The 19,030-nt window shown below is 38.1% G+C and overlaps 2 non-coding genes across 2 annotated transcripts; one reads left to right on the top strand and one right to left on the bottom strand.

Annotated features, from left to right (window-relative positions):
* The first annotated feature begins 7,419 nt into the window (after positions 1-7,419).
* On the top strand, positions 7,420-7,526 carry LOC121228693 (small nucleolar RNA R71). Its single transcript, XR_005926268.1, has one exon. It is a non-coding gene; the product is annotated as a small nucleolar RNA R71 (small nucleolar RNA).
* A 3,892-nt stretch (positions 7,527-11,418) lies between these two features.
* On the bottom strand, positions 11,419-11,524 carry LOC121228619 (small nucleolar RNA R71). Its single transcript, XR_005926195.1, has one exon. It is a non-coding gene; the product is annotated as a small nucleolar RNA R71 (small nucleolar RNA).
* Between the last annotated feature and the right edge of the window lie 7,506 nt (positions 11,525-19,030).

Here is a 19,030-nt window from a genome sequence, read left to right on the forward strand (position 1 = left end):
AAGTGTTTAAGGTTTCATGATTAAGCACTCAATAGTCAAACATGAAAAGTTATTACCATAAGCTTGCATGAAAATCAAATCTCCACCACTATAAATGATATGATATACAAATAAAAAGGTCTTTAACAGGGTTGTAAGGGGCTTGGGTTAAAGGTGTGGATAAAGGATAAAAAAGAGGGTTAGAATCGAGATTAATTTAAATAAATTACCAAACTTAGAAAAATGAAGCTAATTGCTGGATTACAAGAAAGTGCTAGAATTCCAACTATCTAAAGCAAATGATGTGAGCTTTTACTTAACCAAGCTCTTTATAACAATATATAATTGTAAATATATGTTTTTTTCTTTTTTTCTTTTTTTTAGAATAAGAACGTTGAATGGGGAGTACATAATGAGAAATAATTCAGCAACTGGAATGAACGATCATAGTTAGGTAACTAATCAAATCAAATCTCGATAAAAAGGAGTCAATGAAAAGGGAGAAATTCTTAACGAATCAAAAAGGGTTTAGTTGTGGGTTATCATTACGGATAAAATCAAGAAACAATGGTTAAAGCTCAAAAGGTTTCACTAAGGGTTAATGATGAAGGTAGACTTTTTGTGGGGATAAGTGGGTTAAAACCTAAGTGCCTTTATCATCTCAGTATATCAAATCAAAAGTGTGGTCTCGACATGTATAATCGAAGCAAGTTCTAGAATAACAATTCAATATTAACACACTCATAACCAATAAAATAAGTGACCAAGAAAGATATATGCTTTAAAAGGCTCAAAATCTCTTGAAAATTATGGGTATTTGATGTCAATCCTGTAAATTCAAAACTTAAGATAATACCTCAATTCAGGGAAACAACTTAGCAATTTTAATTCTCAAAAGTTTCAACTTATCATGCTTGATTTTCTAATGTCTTAAAGTTTAAATAGTCAATACACAATTACCTATGATTTAATTTAAAACATATCAATAAAAATCATAAATCAATCAAAATTCACTCTAATAATAAGATGAGAGAATTATTTGAGAACAAGATAAAAATTTAGGGATTTTCTAATAATCATAAAAACAACCTCCCCACACTTAAGATGTACATTGTCCTCAATGTACAAAGATAGATAATAACAATATAAGTATAATATCAGAAGAAAAGGAGAGAAGCAAAACTGCCCTGAATTTTCGGATGAAATTTTTTGAAGAGCGAAAGTAAGAATTGTAGAGAAAGCCTAATGAAAGGCATGAATCTGAGTTACTAATAAGAAAATAAACACAATTGTGGAAGAGAATTAAAGGAGTACTCAATAATAACTAGGACAATAAATATAGTTCAAAATATAAAACATAAGTCTTCAAAAATAAATAAAATAAAATAAAATAAAAATAGTAATAATACTAAAATAAAAGGACTCAAAGGTCCTCATCATCGGAAGCCTTGTGTGTCGACGGTGCCGAAGGAGAGATGTGGAGGTGGTGGCAAATTTGTTGAAGAGTGGCATCGATGCTGTCGAACTGCTCAAAGCACTGCTGCTCAAAGCGAGTGAATCGCTCAAATACATCTGTCAAAGTGATAGCAGGCGAGTGGTGACTCGGTGGTGGTGGTGGTGGGGGTAGGTCTTCGTGAGGGGGAAGGACATCATCAATAATGTCTTCTGGCTAATCCTGGTCATCAGACTGAACGAGTCTGTACTGAGGGGGTTGAATCCATGGCGTGTTCTATCATCCTTATGTGGATCATACTAGATATTCCTTGAGGAGACATCTGGCCTACTAGTGTGAGTGTCGATAACATCTCTGGAGTGTCGAAGAGGTCGAAGTGTCGAGGGAGGCGAGTCACGTAAGGGCCAAGGCAAATGGGGCCCCTCCTATGGCGATTCGTCTGGTGGCGAAAAGCGAGGACGATAAAATATGCCAAGTCAAATACATGACCAATCGTCATGCTTCATAAGAAGTAAGTATCGGTGGTGCTAACGATGCTGATACTCTTTCTCCTCCCAGTCAAGGTAGGAGCCAAGATAGCATGTATGTAGCGTAGTGCCGGAGGAAGAGAAGTCGCCTTTGAGCGAGTTGCGTCATATGGAATAGTACTCGTCGTAAGGTCTATCCAACAGCAAGAGGGTGAGTAGTGTATGTGATGGTGAAGCTATAAGAAATTCTCGGAAGCCATGAACTCCTCCGTGTAAAGGCCCAAAATAGCTTCAAACTCTAGTACACTCTTGTGCCTTACGAGTCTAACAAGTCTAAAAATGATAGTACCAGCCTCGTCATGTGTATTCATCACATGTTGTATGTTGTAGATGGAACGTAGTGCAAAACTCCAAGGTCATCTCTGAATAGGTAGGCTCAATAATCGCAAAGAATCGATCCTACGGGGCAATATCGAGATGGAATCGAACAAGGTGAGCAAGTTGGACCTACTCCAAAGTGGCCTAATCAATACAACAGCCCACTCTTAATGGCGTACTCGAAGAAGTTGAAACAAGTCGTCCTGTGGACTTGACGAGAATCGAAGTAAAGGGTGACGAGCTTCGATCGAGGTGCTCGAGGAGGTTGCACCAGGACCCTTCCACTTTTTCAAAGCGGGGACGACAGTTTTCTTGCATCATGTGTTTGTCATGATGTCCCTGTAGAAATAAAAGAATATATTAATAATGCATCACCAATTATAATCAAAGTAATCTTAAACAATGAAGAACTAGGTAATGCTGAAAAGCAGAAAGAATTAATAAACCTCATGCTGGTACCAAACAAATAGCTAATAACATGAAGAAGCAGACTAGCAATCCAAACAGAAACTAGAACAAAAGCGATGCATAGGATTGCTGAATAAAAAGAAGATCAATACCAATATCAATATGAAAAATGTCCAAAATCCCAAGAACATAAAAGCAGTAGTCAAGAAACTAAATAAACAATATGATTAATGCAAGGATGAAAGTTGTGAAGACTAATAAAACTAAATACTAATTAATAAATAAGTAAAAATACTAATGATAATGCAAGTTAAAGGGAAAAAAGGTGGAAACCGTTGGTGGTGAGGTAGTGGAAAGAACGGTAATGGTGAGGGGGTGGCGTTATTGTGAAAGGGAAAAAGAAAAAAAATGTGAGGTGGGGGTCGGGTTGGGGGTTTGGTCGAGTGGCTGGGGGGGTCGATGGGGCTTAAGGGAAATGATGGGTAGTCGGGGTTGTTTTGGGAGAGAGGGTTGAGGGCGCAGCCGTGGGGTGTGCTGTGGACGAGAGGAAGGGGCGATGGTGACTGGCCAGAGGACGAAGTGGTGACGGTGGCCGAAATGGAGGGGTCAAAGGGCTGCAGCGGCTAAGGTTTGGAGAGTTGGGGATGAAGACAAAAGAAAAAAAATATAGGGCTTGGGGGTTATATGGAGACACGATCGTGTGAGGCCCGTGTTGGGCCACACAGTCGTGTCATACGCCCATGTAGATCAAGTTTAGCCCGTGTTTGTCGCAAAAATTTAATGTCTATTCGTCGTACGGCAGAAGGACACGCCCGTGTGTCCAGGCCTGTGGTGCACACGATCACGTCGCACGACCGTGTGCCATGTCCTTCGCTTCTCCCACGCCCATGTGGTATCCCACACGCCATTGTGTCCAAACACACGGACGTGTGTCTTGCTCGTGTGGCTCCCTGACTTATTTAAAATTTGAAAATTTAGCTCTAGTTTTCACACAGCCCAGGACACTCCCGTGTTTCCAAGCTGTGTGAGTTATTGTTCCTGCATAAAAAACACAAAAAATAGTTAAAATAAACTAGTTAGTGCTGTTAGTGCTCGGGTTGCCTCCCGAGAAGTGCTTATTTAGAGTCTAAGCTCGGCTTACCTTTCATTCGAGACTCCTCTTTCTCACTATCAATTCTATTATCCACATAAAGTTTAAGTCGAGTAATATTTACCTTAAAAGTGTTGAATTGAGAATAATTTACCTCGACTTTACCAGATGGGAAAACATTCAGTACCGTAAAAAGAGTCGCTTCTTTTGTATTAAGCTCTAAAGTAGCAATTCGGGGGTCCTTTTCATCTAACAATGCTTTATCCCCAACTTTAAATTGCATTATTTCATCCCTACGCTTATCGAGGTGTCGCTTTGATTCACCGTGTGCTTTTGGTTTCTCCTTGACATGTGATCGCCATTCTTCTAGTTCATTGATCTGAAGCTTTCGTTCTTCGTGGGTCGCTCTGTTCTTATTGCTTGGATTAAAATGAGGCACTATCACGTTCTTCCTAGGAGATTCTTGCAAAAAAGTTTGAGTTGTAACATTACTCAAATTAATAGAATTTAGACAATCAACTTGATTACTAGATATATTAGCAGAATCACGAGCTTGAAGTTTAATCGTGTCATCTCCTACACAAAGTATCAATTCACCTATGCCAACATCAATGATAGTTCTAGCAGTTGCTAAAAGGGGCCTTCCTAAAATTAAAGGTACGTCACTATCCTCATCCATGTCTAAGACAAAAAAGTCAACTGGGAATATAAATTTATCAATTTTGACCAGCACGTCTTCAATAATACCCCTAGGAAATCTAATTGTTTTATCTGCCAATTGAATGCTCATCCTAGTTTGTTTGGGTTTCCCAAGAACGAGTTGTTTAAACATTTTATAAGGCATGACATTAATGCTCGCCCCTAGATCAGCCAGCGCATTCTTAATAGTTAAACTACCAATTAAATAAGGAATAGTAAAACTCCCTGGATCTTTCACTTTGTTGGGTAACTTATTCTGTAGAATGGATGAGCAACCTGTGTTTAGTTCCACGTACGACGCATCATCCAGCTTCCGCTTATTCGCTAAAAGTTCTTTTAAAAATTTCACTGCGTTTGGCATCTGCGAAAGAGCTTCAATAAACGGTATGTTAATATGTAATTTTTTTAATAATTTAAGGAATTTACCAAATTGTTCGTCCGTGAGGTCTTTCCTTATCGCATTGGGGTATGGCACAAGAGGTTTATACTCTTTGCTTACCAGTTTCTGCTTATTTCGGCTTACCTCAACCTTACCTTTATCTTCCACATTGTCTTGCCTCAGTTTTGGTTCATCTTCAACAAACCTTTCATTATTGTGCACAGTAATGGCGTGAAGATACTCTCTTGGGTTAGTTTCAGTGTTACTTGGTAGGCCACCTTATGGTCGTTCAGAGATCAACTTGGCTAGATGTCCTATTTGAGTCTCGAGCCCTTGAATCGATGCTTGCTGATTCTTAAACGCAGTTTCAGTATTCTGAAAATGAGTCTCTGCTACTGAGATAAATTTTGTCATCATCTCTTCAAGGTTCGGCTTTTTCTCTTGTTGATAAGGTGATTGTTGAAAACCTAGAGGATGTTGTGGTCTTTGATTTCCTTGGCCTCCCCATGAGAAATTTGGGTGGTTCTTCCAACCTGCATTGTAAGTGTTACTATAAGGATTATTTTGAGGTCTAGAATTATTACCCATATAGTGGACTTGTTCCTCCTCAGTGCTAGAGTTGAATGATGGGTAATCTGTGTTGTGTACTCCTCCTCCATTTGAATCACACCTCATCACTGGATGTAACTGAGCAGAACCATACAAACCATCAATCTTTTTATTTAAAAGTTCTACCTGATTAGATAGCATATTGACCGCGTCGAGGTTGAAAACACTAGCTGCTTTTGTCGGCTTCGTTTTCATGACTTGCCACTGATAGTTATTCAATGACATATCTTCAATAAATTCGTAAGCCTCTTCAAGTGTTTTGTTGTTTAAAGATCCACCGGCGGCTACGTCAATTAGTTGCCTTGTTGAGGGGTTCATGTTGGAACACCAGTACCCTCATGGCACAGCGGAAAAAAAAATATATATTCCGGCGATCCAAACAATGGATCCATGTGCGAGGAACGAATCGAGGTGAAAAATTTTGAAATTACCAAAATTTTGATCTGAGTAGACAGTGAAGCCTCGGCAATGAGAATACTATTTTGATTTCGAATCCAAGCCGCACTCCTTATGATCCCGACCTCTACGCAATCCACCCAGTTGACAATGAATGGAAGAAATCCCAAAAACTATTTTCAGAGATATTTTGCTTGACGGTTGCTAGACCTAATAGCAAAGCTTCAGGTTTGTATATATACATTCACTTTTTAGGGTTTTTCTCCCTTTCTATATATAACTCCCCTTATAATTGGTATGTATATATCGAATTAAATTTTAATCCGAACATAATAATCATAATTAAAATAAATAAATATAATAATGTTTTAACCGAAAATTATAATTACATTAATTAAAATAAAGATTTCGGTAAACTATATTTATTTAAATTTATATACGAACCAAATTCATATATTAATAGAATTATGTTCTCCTTATGTGTACAACATCCTTGTACATATAATATGTTCGATATTTGATTGCCCAATTAAATTATTTCTATAATTAATTTAATTCATGTGACAACCAAACACAATACCAACTATGTTTTATTCCATTCATTTCAACCATAGGGTGTGACCCTGTAGGTTCTTGTAACGTTAGCAATAATACTAGAACGATTCTAATGTTACAAACAATGAGTGGCATCTAGCAATGCATCATTGCTACCTAAGTTACAAGAAGTCATGATTCGACATAACCTTTTGTGATTAATCTTTTATGCATTAATCCTTAAGTGCTTTATATCTGGAATGGACACAAGTCATGGAATAGTCACACTTGCATAGTCCATCCCATGTTTCTTGATACCTTGAGTAGACTATGATACACAAATAAGTATGACATCTCATATCAACTTATTTGAGCATGGTCATGCATTTCTAGTCTCACTCAATCAAGTGGCATAAGATATTACTCATATTATGTAGGAGGGACTTATCCTATATTGATCAACCATATCCCTCTACATAGATTGTGGTATATCCAACATCAGCCTTTATAAATCAACCAGTTATGGTGTACATTTGACTGTATCAAAATATACAACTCACGATGTTGGGATAATGATAATCTCAAGTCTGAGGATCATATACATATTAATCACTATGAGTAATGTTGTGACAATTACATAATAATCCAAGAAACATACTCATAGCGGGTCAGTCTAATATGTTGTTCTCTAATACACATATTCATGCATTGATTCTGACACTCCATATCAATGACAACTCTTTATCATCAATCAACTACATGTTAGTCTTAATGTATTATTGTTGTCCTAGTGAACAATAATACTTGACTAAGGACCTTTTAAGAATAATCATATTATTCTCAGGACATTATTATAAAACAGTTTATTTATACACACAGAAAAGAAACTGAAATAATAATGGCAACACCTTATATTAACAAACATGGTAAATCAAGTACGTTATTACAACCATCTCATGATTGATCTTTGGGCATACTCTTACAGTTCACACCGTTGTAAAAAGTCTGAACCTGTAGCCATAAAGGTAACCCATGGTGAGGGCACCTTCTTAATAAACCCTTGTATCTCTCCCATGCATCAAAAAGTGTTTCTAGATCCCTCTGCACAAAAGAAGATATATTATTCCTCAATTTAGCCGTTTTAGCCGGCGGAATATATTTAAGCAAAAAAATTTCAGTCATTTGTTCCCAATTGGTGATTGACCCTCGTGGCAACGAGTTTAACCACTGTTTAGCGTTATTTCTCAATGAAAAGGGAAACAACCAAAGATGAATGGCATCGTCAGAAATGCCATTAATCTTAAAAGTGTCGCATAATTCCATAAAATTTGCCAAATGAGTATTTGGATCCTCATCTTGCAAACCATCAAACTGAACAAACTGTTGTATCATTTGAATTGTGTTAGGTTTCAGTTCAAAATTATTTGCAGCAACAGAAAGTCTAACGATACTCGATTCAGTTCCTGTTAAATTAGGTTTAGCATAATCATACATAGTACGAGGAGCAGGGTTCTGATCTATTGGATTTGCGGCAACCACAGGAGGTAACGGATTATTCTGATTATCAGCCATCTCCTCGATTGTAGTATGGATACTGACCTCTCGCTCTTCCTCTATGTATTGTAAGCTTCGCCTTATTTCTCTTCGATTTTTGCGAGCTGTGCAATTTCGCTGTCAAAAAGAAAAGGTCCTGACGAGTTCCTCTTAGTCATCAACTATAAAAACCTGCCAGAAGCAAACAAAAGAAAAACTTAGAAAAGAAAATTTTAACTGAAAACAAAAAATAAATTGCAATAAAAGTAAAAATGGCTAAAGTAATAAAAATCAAATGTTCCTAATATCTTATTCCCCGGCAACGGTGCCAAAAACTTGATGGCCGTGTCACTAACTAAAAATTTGAATAAGGCAAGCACACCTATCAAACAGTAGTATAGTTATGGTGAGACCAGAAATATCGTATCCACGAGGACTAAAAGTACTAGTAATTACTATCTTATTATTATCTAGCCTAAAGATTAAGAGAATGTTTTATCTAAACCTAATTATCTAATTAACTAAGATTACAATAGAAATTGAACTTTGAAAATACTTTTTAGAAAACCGATGGAGAAGACAATACCCAAGGAAGCATCCACCTAGACTTCACTTATTACCTTTGAATTAGACGACTTATTCACTTGACTTAATCCGTAGAAATCCCTGATTTATGTTAATATCCCTTTCAAGACTAAAAACAACTGACTCTAGGTTGATTAATTGAAATCTCTTTCTAATTAAAACCCCTATTATCGCATTAACTCGATCTATGGATTCCCTTCTTAGATTTATGTCGTCCTATCTCTAGGATTGCATCCAACTCCGCTTAATTATGAAGGATCTGCTCTTAAACAGAGACTTTTGCTCCACTGATTAAGCACATCAAAAACCTGAATTAATATCCTGGAATATTAAAGCAATGATTAAAACTCACAATTAAGAATAAGAACAAATATTTATCATATAAATCAAAGAGTAATAAGATTCATCCTAGGTTTTATCTCCCTTAGGTATTTAAGGAGTTTAGTTCATAATAATAATGGAAAACATCTCAAAGTTTGGAAAATAACAAAACATAAAGAAACCCAAAGAACTCCTAGTAGATTGAGTGGAAGTCTTCAGTCTTGTTGTAGCTCCTGCCTTTAAGATGATTCTAATGGCTATCCTTAGGTATTTTCTACTTTCCACTCTACGTGTCCCCTTTGATCCTCTTCTACGGGTTTAAATAGACTTTGGAAAGCCCAAAATAGACCAAAATTAGCCTTTTTCCGAATAGAATTAGACTTAGGTATAACAGGGACACGGCCGTGTGACACCCCCGTGTGAAGGTGCTCAAGCCGTGTGCAATTCTAAATTGGTTTTTAGTCGACACGACTGATAAACGCCAAATTATACATATTTATACCCCAAATACTTAGCATATTTATGGATGTTTATTACTAGATTTGTGGATTTTGGTGCTCTTAATCCGGTTATTTCATGTTTTGTACTCAGGAGAGCACCAAGAGTCAAAAGGAGCCAAAAATGAGCAAAAAAGGGACAAAACAAACCAAATCGAGAAGATGACACGGCCTAAGCCTTGCCACACGGGCATCTCACACGCTCGTGGCCTTAGGGGGTGTCAACCAAGGTTTACACGATTCACACGGCCTGGCCATTAAGCCCACACGACCGTGTGCAATTTAACGGATCGAACACGGCCTGGCAATCACGTCACACGGTCGTGGCACACGGGCATGTCCCTTTTTCAAATATTTGTATTTTGCACAGAAAATGGTACTTAGGGAGGAAGAAAAGCCAATCCAAAGCCTATATAAACACCCTAAGTGTGACTTAAAAAGGGGGGCTTCTTCCAGAACTTTTCTGGAATACAGAACCACACGCCGGGAATTACTTGAAGGAAGCCAGACGATCCATCCCAAAATCCGGAGCTACTCCAAGACTAAAGATCTCCCTCAAAATTCCTTTAGGGGATTTTTCTTCATGTTTTGTTATTTTTATACTTTTAAGATATACTCTTATTTTATTATGAGCTAAACCCCTTAGATGCCTAAGGGGGATAAAACCTATGATGGATCTTGTTATTATTATCTGAACTGTATGATAAATACTTGATTTGTTCTTAATTATGTGTTCTTAATGCTTGAGTTAATATTCCAGGTATTAATTCATGATTTGATGTGCTTATGCAGAGGAGGAATAGACCCTGCCTAAGAGTAGATTTGGCATAATTAAGCAGAGTTGATCGAATGCCTAGAAATAGGGTTACGAGATTTTACCGGATTAGGGTGAAACCTAATATGGGAGTCCATTGAGTGATTTACTGCTTCCCTAGGGGTTTTAATTAAGAAAGAAATTTTGATTAATTCAACTGAGGGTTAGACGTTATTAGTCTTGAAAGGGATAATAACATAGGTTAGGGAATCTCACGGATCAAGTCAAGTGAATAAATCGTCTGGTTTAGAGTCAGATAACAAGTGAAATCTAGGTGGATTCCTCCTTGGGTGTCGTTTTTATCAATTGCTTTTCTTCAAGTCTTTTTCCAAATTTTCTCTTTGCTTTAATTAAATTAGTTAATTAGTTTAGATAATCAGCTTGATAAACAAACCCTTTTATTCTTAGGCTAGATAATAAAAAGATAGTTATTACTAGTACTTTTGGTTCCCTTGGGTACGATATCCTGGTATTGCCTTTACTATACTATTGTTCGATAGGTGCGCTTGCCTTTTCGTCCTGATAATAGTTAGTCTAGGTTTGATCTTCATTATAAATATTTATTACTTGTTACAAATCACGCCATCAAGTTTTTGGCGCCGTTATCAGGGAATACAAAATATTAGGAACACAAAATTTTTATTACTTTAGTCATTTATTTTTTTCTTGCAATTTAATTTTAGTTTTTATTATTATTATTTATTAATTTACTTATTTTTTTCTCTTGGCAGGTTTTTATAGTTTATGACTAGAAGAAACCCGTCAGGACCATTACTTTTTGACGAAGAAATCGATCATACAATTTGTAAAAATCAAAGAGAAATAAGGTGCAGCTTACGATATACGGACAACAAGCAAGAAGATGATACTCGACCCCCAACCGACGAGATGGCTGAAAACCAAGGCAATCAGCTACCTCCCGCAATTACGGCTAATCAAAATCCTGCTCCATGTACTATGTATGATTATGCTAAACCTTTTTTAATAGGAACTGAATCTAGTATAGTTAGACCTGCAGTAGCTGCAAATACTTTTGAGTTAAAACCTAACACTATTCAGATGATACAGCAGTTTGTTCAGTTTGATGGTTTGCAGGACGAAGATCCCAACTCTCACTTAGCAAATTTCCTGGAATTTTGCGATACATTCAAAATCAATGGCATTTCTAATGAGGCCATACATCTTCAATTATTTCCCTTTTCACTGAGAAACAAAGCTAAACAGTGGCTAAAACGAGAAATTTTTACTAAAATATTTTTCGTCGGCTAAAATGGCTAAATTACGTAATGATATCTCTTTTTTGTGCAGATAGATTTAGAAACACTTTACGATGCATGGGAGAGATACAAGGACTTACTGAGAAGGTGCCCTCACCATGGGTTACCGCTTTGGCTTCAAGTACAAACATTCCACAATGGTCTGAATCCCTCGACTTGGCAAATGGTTGACGCAGCTGCTGGCGGAACCATCAACAATAAAACACCGGAAGATGCCTATGAGTTTATAGAGGAGATGTCATTGAATAACTATCAGTGGCAAGTTATGAGGACAAAGCCAACGAAAACAGCTGGCGTTTATAACATCAATTCGGTTACCATGCTCTCTAATCAGGTAGAACTTCTCAATAAAAAGATTGACGATTTACTTGGTTCTACGCAGGTACATCCAGTAATGAGGTGTGACTCAAGTGGCGGAGGTGTGGATACAAAATACCAATCCTTCAATCCTACAACTAAAGAAGAACAAGTCAACTATATGGGTAACAATAACTTCCGATCTCAAAATAACCCATACAGTAATACTTATAATGCAGGTTGGAGGAACCACCCAAATTTCTCCTGGGGTGGTCAAGGGAATCAAAAGCCACAAAATCCTCTGGGTTTTCAACCGCCACCTTATCAACAAGAGAAGAAACCGAACCTTGAGGAGATGCTCTCAAAATTCATATCAATGTCAGAAACCTATTTCCAAAATACCGAGACAGCACTTAAGAATCAACAAGCATCGATCCAAGGACTCGAAACTCAGATAGGCCAGCTATCCAAACTAATCTCTGAACGACCACAAGGTAGCTTACCAAGTAATACTGAACCTAATCCGAAGGAACACCTCAATGCAATTAGTACTCAAAATAAGGAAGGATTCATTGCACCGGAGCCAGAATTCAGCAAGACAACGCGATGAACAAAGGTCGAGAAGAGGTAAATGATGATGATCCTAAACAGGTAAGTACGAATTATGAACCTCGTGTGCCATATCCTAAAGCGATGACGAAAGACAGAACAGAAGAACAATTCAGAAAGTTTGTCAAACTCTTAAAGAAATTACATATTAACTTACCCTTTATTGAAGTTCTGTCGCAGATGCCCAACTCAGCAAAATTCTTAAAGGAACTTCTGAGCAATAAAAGAAATTAGACGCTACATCACATGTGGAACTCAGGGCAGTCTGCTCAGCTATTCTAAAGAATAAGCTACCTAACAAATTGAAAAATCCAGGGAGTTTTACAATCCCTTGCTTAATTGGCAGTTTGTCTGTGAATAATGCTTTAGCTGATCTAGGGGCAAGTATAAATCTTATGCCATATAAAATGTTTAAACGACTAGGTCTCGGTAAACCCAAACAGACTAGGATGAGCATACAATTGGCTGACAAAACAGTTAGATTTCCTAAGGGTATTATTGAAGATGTTCTCGTTAAAATTGATAAATTTATTTACCCAATAGACTTTGTCGTCTTAGATATAGATGAGGATAATGAGGTACCTTTAATTTCAGGACGACCCTTTTTAGCAACTGCCAGAACCATTATTAATGCAGGCACAGGAGAGCTAACACTTCGTATAGGAGACGACGCAGTAACACTCCAAGTATGCGACTCAGTCAAAACCTCTAAGACTCAATATAATGCTATGAAACTTGTCGATGACAACACTAATATTCAATCGTTCTTGCAGAAACCTCCTCGAACCAAGACAACAGAGACAGTGCGCTATTATCAAGTAGCAAAAAAAGACACCCATGAGGAACGAAGGCTTCAAATAGAGGAGCTAGATGAATGGCGAGCACACAAATCGAGAACACATGATAAACCAAAACTACGCCAAAACAAGCCCAATACCTCTCCTAATCAACTTAAGGTTGGCGATAAAGTCTTACTAGATGCCGCAGATCCCCACATTATCACTACCATACCAAATGAGGAAATCCCTATTACGGTACTCAGTATTTTTCCATTTGGTACGGTGGAGGTGAGTCATCCCAAGTTCAGCACTTTTAAGGTAAACAACACCCGATTAAAACCTTATTTTAAGATTGACAGCAGGAATGAGGAGTATGAACTCCTCAAACCACCATGATCATTCAACGGAGAGGTAAGTCGAGCTTAGACTATAAATAAGTGCCTCTCGGGAGGCAACCCGAGCACTAACATATTTTGATTTCTTTATTTTTAATTTCTAACACTTTGAATCATTAACTTAATCTTTGAACTGCAAACTTTTTCAGCACACACAGCCAGGAACACGGGCGTGCCTAAAGCCGTGGCCAAACAGGGGAAGAGACACAGCCGTACGATACGGTCGTGTGGAAGTAGGACATGATTTCCCCAAAACAAGGGGTGTGATAAATCCCCATGGCCGTGTGACATGGCCGTGAGTGAACTTGATAGGATACCACAGGTGTGGGAATGGAAAACCACGGGCGTGCTAGGACAAGGCTCGATTCTGTTTCTTCGACATTGGCGTGCGACACGCCCGTAGCATTCAACCGTGTACAACAATACACGGGCATGCTACCATAAAACATAGGCGTGAGAGAAGCGAACAAAGCTAGGCACGGCCGTGCGACATGGCCATTCTGGACACACGGGCGTGGGATAGTAGCCGGGCACGACCTAAATCACAAAATTCAAAAAACACAGGCTCACCCTCAAAGAACACAGGCGTGACCCTAGGCCATGTGAACCTCCCCTATATAAGCAAACCACTATTCATCTTCTTCCCCTTTTCAAAACCCTAGCTGAAATCTACCCTTCCCCATTCCCTAACCCTTATTCCGGCCACCATTCCCCCGATTCTCACTTCCCCAACCCCCAAACCACCTCAAATCCACTCCCCTTGTATTAATCCCCACTTTCCCCTCTCTACACCCTCCATTTTTCCTCCACATGGCTATATCCCCGCATCACACGCCCGTGCTCGCCATCAACACGCTCGTGCGCAGCCCTACAGTACCTTTGGTTCACTTTCTCAACCTTATTTTTCCAATTTGTGTTGCTACATTAGTATTATACATGCTTTACATAGATATTATTACTCTTACAAATATGTTTTAGACAATTAGGAATTTGCTTTAGAATTTTCGATATTTGAATTGTTTAAGCTACTAAATAGCATATACTAATTTTAGGCCTCTTGCTTAACTACTGATGTATCTTGGATTCTATCAATGCTCATGTATTTTCCGGAACATTATGTCGTTATCGAGAGGCAAGAAGGCCGCGGTCCCATCCTCAAAGAGATGCAGGGGACCTGGTTCTTCCTCGGTACGTGCTACAGCCGAAGTTCGGCACCCGTTCCTTGAATTTTCGCAAGCTTCGCAGGTTGAGTTATTTCAGATACTACGCGCGCGACCCCTCACTACAGGTCGCTGCATTGACTGGGCTGCCGTAGAACAAGTCTAGCTAGCTGATGCTATCTGCGCCCTCCTGTCCACAAACTCATGGGAACGGTTCTTCGCTATTACCAAGCCCACTTATTTAGAGCTAACTTTAGAATTATGTTCTACTTTTCATTTACTGGTAGTGATGACGAACAATGACGACCCAGGCAAAATTCACTTCCGATTAGGCGGTCTAGTTCGCGCAATGAGTGTCCCAGAGTTTGGAGTCGCTGTGGGACTTTACACTGATGAGTTTATAGAGGAGGAGGACATGAATGCACTACCACGCAATATCCACATTTCTCTCTCTTTGTGTTGGAAGGCTTTGGCACCACTCTCCTCCACCTACGACCCCAGCCGTTCGAAGGCCTCAGCCCTCCCCCCTTCCCTACGATATCTCTATGCCATATTGGTACACACATTGACCGGAAGGAAAGAGAACACCAGCGTCATCAACACCCACGACGCCTACTATTTATGGTGTATGGTGAATGCACACATGACTGACTTGGCATACTTCATTACTTTCGCCATTCGCCATCAGACCGAGCAGTATAGGAAGGGAGTGATCTCCATCGGCCCCTACGTGACGCGCCTTGCCAAACACTTCAGCCTCCTCAACACCGTGGCCCAGTCATTAGCGCTTACATTGGTAGGTCAGATGTCCCCATAGGGCATCACGACTATGTTACACATGAAGATGATTGAGCGCCGCGGTGGGACCGACCCTCCTCAGTACCGTCTCACTCATGCCATTGACGAGGATGATCTAGAGGACATCCCTGATGATGTCCCCCCACATCACGAGGAGCCTTCTACCACGCCACCTAGAGGGCGACCAGTTCATGTAGCTACTTCATTGGCGTACCTTTCTGACTGACTCGCTCACTTCGAGCAGTATTGTACTACACAGTTCGATATGATTCACGAGCGAGATCGACGATGTGACAGACAGATGGACGACATGCAGGCCATGATGCAGTAGTTGTGCCAGTACTTCCACATCGCCACTCCAGCACCACCACCTGAGGGCCCCACTAACAAGGATCATTGAATCCTCCTATCTTTTTATTCTTATTTTTATTTATTTTATTTTATTTATTTTTCTTTTTTTATTTCTATTTTCATTTCAATTTTATTATTTTATTTTGAAAGACATATCTATATTATTAAATTTTAATATTTTTCATTTTCTGGTATTTCTAACAAGTAACCCCACTACGCTCTCTTCCACACCAACTCTTAACAAGCTTTTCATGATTCTACAGACTTCCCAGCAAAGCTACTAGGAATATTTTACAGAATGAGAAAATAAATGGGAAACAATACCTCACGATTGCCATGTTCAACGCCTCAATTTCTTCATTTAGCTAAGAACAATGGCAGCTACTACCTTCCCCAAACACTCCAGCGTCAGAATCAAGCTCCGCATCCATATAATAGGGAGTTTCACCTCCTTTCTTCTTATGATTTTTTTTATTTTGAATAATCTATCTTTGTACATTGAGGGCAATGTACATCTTAAGTGGGGGGTGAACATGAAACCCAACTTTTTGCATTATTCTCAAATCCCTGAATTTGGTCTTGTGCTTAAGTGATTTTCTCATAATATTGATAGAATGAATTTTGATTGATCCATAATTATTGTTGATATGTCATGAATTAGACCAAGGTCATTATGCATGATTATTTCATTAGAGGACATTAAAGAATCGGGCATGATAAGTTGATATTTTGAGAAATAAAAATTTTAGACTATTTTTCCTAAATTGAGGGAAATCTTAAGTATACAGGAATGACATCAAAAACCCAAATTTTTGGTGAGATTTTTTAGCCTTTTGAGCATATAGCTTTCTTTTTTGCTCACTTCTTTTGTGGTTTGATTGTGTCAACATTGAACTGTTATTCTAGAACTTGCTTCAATTATACATGTCGAGATCACACGTATGATTTGAGATACTGAGATGATAAAGGCACTTAGGATTTAACCCACTACTCCATAAAAAGCCTTCCCACATAATTAAACCCGTAGTGAACCCCCTTTGAGCCTACTAACTTTTTTTTATTGATTAACCCTCATCATTAACCCATTAACCCATTATTGTTGAAATCCTCTTACTTAATTTGACCCTTTTTATCGAGATTGAATTTAGCATTGTTAGCTCACTATGTTTACCATTTTTTGTTACTGAATCACGAAGTATGATTTCTATATTGTATTGACCTGATTTGTTTTTAAAAAAAACGCAGTATTATTCTTGTAATTCTCAGCAACCTAAAATTATCATGAACTCATGTAAAATAGTTCTAGATATTTGTTTGTGGTTCAGTAATTAAGTTTTTGATAGTGGGGTAATATATTAAAATTATCTCGATTCTAACCCTTGTCTCTTCAGCTTGTATCCATACCTGTTACCTAAACCCCATTACAACCATGCAAAGACCTTTTGATTAGTGTATCAAATCATTTACAAGTGGTGGAGATTTGATTTTCATGCAAGCTTATGGTAATAACTTTTCATGTTAGACAATCAAGTGCTTAGTCTTGAACCTTAAACACTTTGAGTGATTTGAGTGAATCTTTAATGAGGATGTCATCTCTTGTATATTTAGAACTAAAGTTAATTACTTGAAGGAAGGAGATTACCTATAATTTTATTATCAAAATATTTGATTTAGATTGTTTGAGGCTTCTAATGCCCCTATAGTTGAATTCTCATTGTATGATTTTCCGTGGAATAATTTGTAACATTATCAGTAATGCTTATATGATTGAAAGGAATGAATTCTAACAGTAAATAAGAATTTTGCTTGAGGACAAGCAAATGCTTAAGTGTGGGGGTATTTGATAAACGCCAAATTATACATATTTATACCCCAAATACTTAGCATATTTATGGATGTTTATTACTAGATTTATGGATTTTTGGTGCTCTTAATCCGGTTATTTCATGTTTTGCACTCAAGAGAGCACCAAGAGTCAAAAGGAGCAAAAAACGAGCAAAAAATGGGACAAAACGGACCAAATCGAGAAGATGACACGGCCTAAGCCTTGCCATATGGGCATCTCACACGCCCGTGGCCTTTGGGGGTGTCGACCAAGGTTTACTCGATTCACATGGCCTGGCCATTAAGCCCACACGGCCATATGCAATTTAACAGATCGAACACGGCCTGGCAATCACGTCACACGGGTGTGTCCCTTTTTCAAATAGTTGTATTTTACACGGAAAAGGGTATTTAGGGAGGAAGAAAAGCCAATCCAAAGCCTATATAAACACCTTAAGTGTGACCTAAAAAGGGGGGCTTCTTCCAGAACTTTTCCGGAATACAGAACCACACGCCGAGAATTACTTGAAGGAAGCCAGACGATCCATCCTAAAAGCCGGAGCTACTCCAAGACTGAAGATCTCCCTCAGAATTCCTTCAGGGGTTTTTAAAGTTTTCTTCATGTTTTGTTATTTTTATACTTTTGAGATGTACTCTTATTTTATTATGAGCTAAACCCCTTAGATACTTAAGGGGGATAAAACTTATGATGGATCTTGTTATTATTATATGAACTGTATGATAAATACTTGATTTGTTCTTAATTATGTATTCTTAATACTGGAGTTAATATTCCGAGTATTAATTCATGATTTGATGTGCTTATGCAGAGGAGGAATAGACCCTGCCCAAGAGTAGATTTGGCATAATTAAGCGGAGTTGATCGAAAGCCTAGAAATAGGGTTACGAGATTTTACTGGATTAGGGTGAAACCTAATATAGGAGTCCATTGAGTGATTTACTGCTTCCCTAGGGGTTTTAATTAAGAAAGAAATTTTGATTAATTCAACTGAGGGTTAGACGTTATTAGTTTTGAAAGGGATAATAACATAGGTTAGGGAATCTCACGGATCAAGTCAAGTGAATAAATCGTCTGGTTTAGAGTCAGATAACAAGTGAAATCTAGGTGGATTCCTCCTTGGATGTCGTTTTTATCAATTGCTTTTCTTCAAGTCTTTTTCCAAATTTTCTCTTTGCTTTAATTAAATTAGTTAATTAGTTTAGATAATTAGCTTGATAAACAAACCCTTTTGTTCTTAGGCTAGATAATAAAAAGATAGTTATTACTAGTACTTTTGGTTCCCTTGGGTACGATATCCCGGTCTTGCCATTACTATACTATTGTTCGATAGGTGCGCTTGCCTTTTCGTCGTGATAATAGTTAGTCTAGGGTTGATC

Source organism: Gossypium hirsutum, chromosome A04 (genome assembly GCF_007990345.1).
Source record: "Gossypium hirsutum isolate 1008001.06 chromosome A04, Gossypium_hirsutum_v2.1, whole genome shotgun sequence".
Lineage (NCBI taxonomy): Eukaryota > Viridiplantae > Streptophyta > Magnoliopsida > Malvales > Malvaceae > Gossypium > Gossypium hirsutum.